A 7890-nucleotide genomic window follows, 5' to 3' on the forward strand; every position below is an offset into this window, starting at 1 on the left:
AATAATGTCCAAAACAGAATATAATATAGCATGGAACAATCAAAAATTATAGATACGTTGGAGACGTATCAAGCATCCCCAAGCTTAATTCCTGCTCGTCCTCGAGTAGGTAAATGATAAAAACAGAATTTTTTATGTGGAATGCTACTTGGCATAATTTCAATGTAATTCTTCTTAATTATGGTATGAATATTCAGATCCGAAAGATTCAAGACAAAAGTTAAATATTGACATAGAAATAATAATACTTCAAGCATACTAACTAAGCAATTATGTCTCTTCAAAATAACATGGCCAAAGAAAGTTATCCCTACAAAATCATATAGTCTGGTTATGCTCTATCTTCACCACACAAAGTATTTAAATCATGCACAACCCCGATGACAAGCTAAGCAATTGTTTCATACTTTTGGTGTTCTCAAACTTTTTCAATCTTCACGCAATACATGAGCGTGAGCCATGGACATAGCACTTTAGGTGGAATAGAATGGTGGTTGAGGAGGAGACAAAAAAGGGAAGATAGTCTCACATCAACTAGGCATATCAACGGGCTATGAAGATGCCCATCAATAGATATCAATGTGAGTGAGTAGGGATTGCCATGCAATGGATGCACTAGAGCTATAAGTATATGAAAGCTCAACAAAAGGAACTAAGTGGGTGTGCATCCAACTCGCTTGCTCACGAAGACCTAGGGCATTTCGAGGAAGCCCATCATTGGAATATACAAGCCAAGTTCTATAATGAAAAATTCCCACTAGTATATGAAAGTGATAACATAGGAGACTCTCTATTATGAAGATCATGGTGCTACTTTGAAGAACAAGTGTGGTAAAAGGATAATAGCATTGTCCCTTCTCTCTTTTTCTATCATTTTTTTATTTGGGCCTTTTTATGGCCTCTTTTTTTGTCCGGAGTCTCATCCCGACTTGTGGGGGAATCATAGTCTCCATCATCCTTTACTCACTTGGGACAATGCTCTAAAAATGATGATCATCACACTTTTATTTACTTACAACTCAATACTTAGAACAAAATATGACTCTATGTGAATGCCTCTGGAGGTGTACCGGGATATGCAATGAATCAAGAGTGACATGTATGAAAAAATTATGAATGGTGGCTTTGCCACAAATACAATGTCAACTACATGATCATGCAAAGCAATATGACAATGATGGAGCGTGTCATAGTAAACGGAACGATGGAAAGTTGCATGGCAATATATCTCAGAATGGCTATGGAAATGCCATGATAGGTAGGTATGGTGGCTGTTTTGAGGAAGGTATATGGTGGGTGTATGATACCGGCGAAAGGTGCGCGGTATTAGAGAGGCTAGCAATGGTGGAAGGAAGAAAAGTGCATATGATCCATGGACTCAACCTTAGTCATAAAGAACTCATATACTTATTGCAAAAATCTAAAATTTATCAAAGCAAAGTATTATGCGCATGATCCTAGGGGGATAGATTGGTAGAAAAAGACCATCGCTCGTCCCCGACCGCCACTCATAAGGAAGACAATCAATAAATAAATCATGCTCCGACTTCATCACATAACAGTTCACCATACGTGCATGCTACGGGAATCACAAAATTTAACACAAGTATTTCTCAAATTCACAACTACTCGACTAGCATGACTCTAATATTACCATCTCCATATCTCAAAACAATTATCAAGTACCAAACTTCTCATAGTTTTCAACACACTCATAAGAAATTTTTTATTAATCTTGAATGTCTAACATAATAGGATTATTTAAGTAAATTACCATGCTATTTAATACTCTCAAAATAATCTAAGTTAATCATGAGAGAATAATAGTTTCTATAAAACAAAACCACCACCGTGCTCTAAAAGATATAAGTGAAGTACTAGAGCAAAAACTATATAACTCAAAAGATATAAGTGAAGCACATAGAGTATTCTAATAATTTCCGAATCATGTGTGTCTCTCTCAAAAGGTGTGTACATCAAGGATGATTGTGGTAAACTAAAAAGCAAAAACTCAAATCATACAAGACGCTCCAAGCAAAACACATATCATCTGGTGAATAAAAATATAGCTCCAAGTAAAGTTACCGATGGAAGTAGACGAAAGAGGGGATGCCTTCCGGGGCATCCCCAAGCCTTGGCTTTTAGGTGTCCTTAGATTATATTGGGGGTGCCATGGGCATCCCCAAGATTAGGCTCTTGCCACTCCTTGTTCCATAGTCCATCAAACCTTTCACCCAAAACTTGAAAACATCACAACACAAAACTTAAAGTAGAAAATCTCGTGAGCTCCGTTAGCGAAAGAAAACAAAACACCACTTCAAGGTACTGTAATTAACTCATTATTTATTTATATTGGTGTTAAACCTAATGTATTACAACTTCTCTATGGTTTATAAACTATTTTACTAGCCATAGATTCATCAAAATAAGCAAACAACACACAAAAAACAGAATCTGTCAAAAACAGAACAGTCTGTAGTAATCTGTAGCTAACGCAAGATCTGGAACTCCAAAAATTCTAAAATAAATTGCTGGACGTGTGGAATTTATATATTAATCATATTCAAAAATAATTAAATAAATATCACTTTCCAAATAAAAATGGCAGCAATTCTCGTGAGCGCTAAAGTTTCTGTTTTTTTACAGCAAGATTAAAAAGACTTTCCCCAAGTCTTCCCAACGGTTCTACTTGGCACAAACACTAATTAAACACAAAAAACACAACCAAAACAGAGGCTAGATAAATTATTTATTACTAAACAGGAGCTAAAATCAAGGAATAAAAATAAAATTGGGTTGCCTCCCAACAAGCGCTGTCGTTTAACGCCCCTAGCTAGGCATAAAAGCAAGGATAGATTTAGGTATTGCCATCTTTGGTAGGCAATCCATAAGTGGTTCTCATAATAGATTCATAAGGTAATTTAATTTTCTTTCTAGGGAAGTGTTCCATGCCTTTCCTTAACGGAATTTGGAATCTAATATTCCCTTCCTTCATATCAATAATTGCACCAATCGTTCTAAGGAAAGGTCTACCAAGAATTATAGGACATGAAGGATTGCAATCTATGTCAAGAACAATAAAATCTACGGGCACATAGTTCCTATTTGCAACAATAAGAACATCATTAATTCTTTCCATAGGTTTCTTAATATTGGAATCCGCAAGGTGCAAGTTTAAAGAGCAATCATCAAAATCACGGAAACCTAGCAAATCACACAAAGTCTTTGGAATCATGGAAACACTAGCACCCAAATCACACAAAGCATAGCATTCATGATCTTTAATTTTAATTTTAATAGTAGGTTCTCACTCATCATAAAGTTTTCTAGGGATAGAAACTTCCAACTCAAGTTTTCCTTCATAAGATGCATCAAAGCATCAACGATATGTTTAGTAAAAGCTTTATTTTGACTATAAGCACGAGGAGAATTTAGCACGGATTGCAACAAGGAAATACAATCTATCAAAGAGCAATTATCATAATTAAATTCCTTGAAATCCAAAATAGTGGGTTCATTAGTATTTAAAGTTTTGACTTCTTCAATCCCACTTTTAACAATTTTAGCATCAAGATCTAAAGACTCCGAATTTTTGGAACGCCGTCTAGGTAAAGGTGGATCATATTCAGTCCCATCATTATCAAGATTCATATTGCAAAACAAAGATTTAATAGGGGACACATCAATAACTTTTAGATCTTCATATTTATTATCATGGAAACTAGAAGAACACGCTTTTATAAAGCAATCTTTCTTAGCACGCATCCTAGCGGTTCTTTCTTTGCACTCATCAATGGAAATTCTCATGGATTTGAGAGACTCGTTGATATCATGCTTAGGTGGAATAGATCTAAGTTTCAAAGAATCAACATCATGAGAAATTCTATCAACGTTCCTAGCCAACTCATCAATCTTAAGCAAAATTTCTTCAATCAAAGCATTGAAATTCTTTTGCGAAGTAATAAATTATTTAATATTAGATTAAAAATCAGAGGGCATCTTATTATAATTTCCATAAGAATTGTTGTAGGAATTACCATAATTATTAGAGGAATTACTAGGATACGACCTAGGATTAAAGTTTCCCCTATACGCGTTGTTACCAAAATTATTGCTACCAACAAAATTCACATCCATAGATTCATTATTATTCTCAATCAAAGTAGACAAAGGCATATCATTAGGATTAGAAGAAACACTTTTATTAGAAAATAATTTCACAAGTTCATCCATCTTTCCACTCAAAACATTAATTTCTTCTATCGCATGCACTTTCTTATTAGTAGATCTTTCAGCGTGCCATTGAGAATAATTAACCATAATATTATCTAGGAGTTTAGTAGCTTCTCCTAAAGTGATTTCCATAAAAGTGCCTCCCGCGGCCGAATCTAAAAGATTTCTGGAAGCAAAATTAAATCTGGCATAAATTTTTTGTATAATCATCCACAAATTCAAACCATGTGTAGGGCAATTACATATCATTAATTTCATCCTCTCCCAAGCTTGTGCAACATGTTCATGATCAAGTTTCTTGAAATTCATAATATCGTTTCTAAGAGAGATAATCTTAGTGGGAGGAAAATACTTGGAGATAAAAGCATCTTTGCACTTATTCCAAGAATCAATACTATTTTTAGGCAAAGACGAATACCAAGCTTTAGCATGATCTCTAAGCGAAAAAGGAAATAGCTTCAATTTAACAATATCATTATCCACATCTTTGTTCTTTTGCATATCACACAAATCAACGAAGCTATTTAGATGGGTAGCGGCATCTTCACTAGGAAGGCCGGCGAATAGATCTTTCATGACAAGATTCAACAAAGCAGCATTGATTTCACAAGATTCAGTATCGGTAAAAGGAGCAATCGGAGTGCTAAGGAAATCATTGTTGTTGGTATTGATGAAGTCACACAATTTAGTATTATCTTGAGCCATCGTGATAAGCAAGCAATCCAACACACTAGCAAACAAGAGACGGGCAAAAGGAGAAAGAGAGGGAGGAAGGAGAGAGATGGGGCAAATAAAACAGCAAGGGTGAAGTGGGGGGAGAGGAAAACGAGAGGCAAATGGCGAATAATGTAATGCGGGAGATAAGGGTTTGCGATGGGTACTTGGTATGGCTTGACTTGCAACGGCGCCACAAGTGACTCGTTGTCGGGAGCCAAATCTTGACTTGTCTTGCGCGAACCTCCCCGGCAACGGCGCCAGAAATCCTTCTTGCTACCTCTTGAGCACTTGTGTTGGTTTTCCCTTGAAGAGGAAAGGGTGATGCAGCAAAGTAGCGTAAGTATTTCCATCAGTTTTTGAGAACCAAGGTATCAATCCAGTAGGAGGCCACGCACGAGTCCCTTGCACCTACACAAACAAATAAATCCTCGCAACCAACGTGATAAGGGGTTGTCAATCCCTACACGGTCACTTACGAGAGTGAGATCTGATAGATATGATAAGATAATATTTTTGGTATTTTTATGATAAAGATGCAAAGTAAAATAAAAGGCAATAAAAATAACTAAGTATTGGAAGATTAATATGATGGAAGATAGACCCGAGGGCCATAGGTTTCACTAGTGGCTTCTCTCAAGAGCATAAGTATTCATAGTGGGTAAACAAATTACTGTTGAGCAATTGACAGAATTGAGCATAGTTATGAGAATATCTAGGTATGATCATGTATATAGGCATCACGTCCGAGACAAGTAGACCGACTCCTGCCTGCATCTACTACTATTACTCCACACATCGACCGCTATCCAGCATGCATCTAGAGTATTAAGTTCATAAGAACAGAGTAACACTTTAAGCAAGATGACATGATGTAGAGGGATAAACTCATGCAATATGAAATAAACCCCATCTTGTTATCCTCGATGGCAACAATACAATACGTGCCTTGCTGCCCCTACTGTCACTGGGAAAGGACACCGCAAGATTGAACCCAAAGCTAAGCACTTCTCCCATTGCAAGAAAGATCAATCTAGTAGGCCAAACCAAACTGATAATTCGAAGAGACTTGCGAAGATAACCAATCATACATAAAAGAATTCAGAGAAGATTCAAATACTGTTCATAGATAAACTTGATCATAAACCCACAACTCATCGATCTCAACAAACACACCGTAAAAGAAGATTACATCGAATAGATCTCCACAAGAGAGGGGGAACTTTGTATTGAGATCCAAAAAGAGAGAAGAAGCCATCTAGCTAATAACTCTGGACCCGAAGGTCTGAGGTAAACTACTCACACTTCATCAGAGAGGCTATGGTGTTGATGTGGAAGCCCTCCGTGATCGATGCCCCCTCTGGCGGAGCTCCAGAAAAGGCCCCAAGATGGGATCTCGTGGATACAGAAAGTTACGACGGTGGAATTAGGGTTTTGGCTCCGCATCTGGTAGTTTGGGGGTACGTAGGTGAAAGGGCATTTCCCTGCTTTATGTTTTGTATGATGATGACAACCCGTTGTGGTCTAATCGTGTGCTATATGTTTCAGGTTCTCGATGCTTAGGCGTACATCGGATTGCTATTGCCTCTCGTAGGAAAAGATCGAAGACGTGTCCTCCATGCTTTTATTATCTTTGGTCGTAGGGTACCCGTACTATCAAGAGGGAATCCTCATTAGGAAGCTCTGGGGGAATCAGTTCACGTACACTTTCCTCACCCCTTCTTTGTCTTCCTCAGTTGTGAGAGAGAGTTCCCCCTGTCCTTCCTTCTTGTTTCTGCTCTTCCCAGCGGTTGTACCGCTCCCTGGAGCGGTTGTACCGCTGGACCTTGACGCTCTCCATCTTTGACCGAGCGGTTGTACCGCTGCCTCCAGGCGGTGGTACCGCCACCTTGCTCAACAAAGGCTAGGACGGTGGTTCTGGCCATACACCGCTCAAGTACCGCTCAAGGCTCTGTTTTGATGTGGTTCTCGGGCGGTGGTGGCCCGGTTGATCTGGTCAATCCTCGTTGACCAGTACCACCGGTGGTCTGAGCGGTTCTTCCGCTCAGAACTTTGCCGTCCAAGAGCTCAGGGCCATGCGGTTGTTCCGGTCTTGCACCGCTCAAGTACCGGTCTCGTCTCTGTTTCGAGGCGGTAGTTGTGCGGTGGCTGGGCGGTTGGTCCGGTCGTTCTATTAACCGGTGCCACCGCCTAGTGGCCCGGTTGTACCGCCTGGTAGGGTTCTGCAGCTACACCGTGAGTCCCGGTTGTACCGGGACAAGGACCGGTTGTACCGCTGCGGGGCTGAAAACGCAGCAATAGCTGGATTTTTAGGGTTGGTATTTAAGAGAGCTTCTCCCACCTACCACTCTCACTTTCGACCTCTCTCACTCCACCATTAATGCACCTCAAGCTCTCTTGCCCGATCTCTCTCTCTAGCCACTCAAACTTGTTGATTTGCTAGGGATTGGAGGAGGAGACCTAGATCTACACTTCCACCAAAGGATATTTGCTTCCCCCATACTTTCTTGTGTGGATTTTGTTACTCTTGGGTGTTTGAGCACCCTAGACGGTTGAGGTCACCTCGGAGCCATATTCCATTGTGGTGAAGCTTCGTGGTTTTGTTGGGAGCCTCCAATTAAGTTGTCGAGAGAGCCCCAACCTTGTTTGTAAAGGTTCGGTCACCGCCTTCAAGGGCACCAATAGTGGAATCACGGCATCTCGCATTGTGTGAGGGCATGAGGAGAATACGGTGGCCCTAGTGGCTTCTTGGGGAGCATTGTGCCTCCACACCACTCCAACAGAGACGTACTTCCTCTCAAAGGGAAGGAACTTCAGCAACACATCCTCGTCTCCACTGTCTCCACTCTTGGTTATCTCGTGCCTTTATTTGAGCAAGCTTATTTGTTTCATATCTCTTGCTTGCTTGTGTTCCTATCCTTGTTGCATCATATAGGTTGCTCA

Source organism: Triticum aestivum, chromosome 3A (assembly GCF_018294505.1).
Source record: "Triticum aestivum cultivar Chinese Spring chromosome 3A, IWGSC CS RefSeq v2.1, whole genome shotgun sequence".
Classification (NCBI taxonomy): domain Eukaryota; kingdom Viridiplantae; phylum Streptophyta; class Magnoliopsida; order Poales; family Poaceae; genus Triticum; species Triticum aestivum.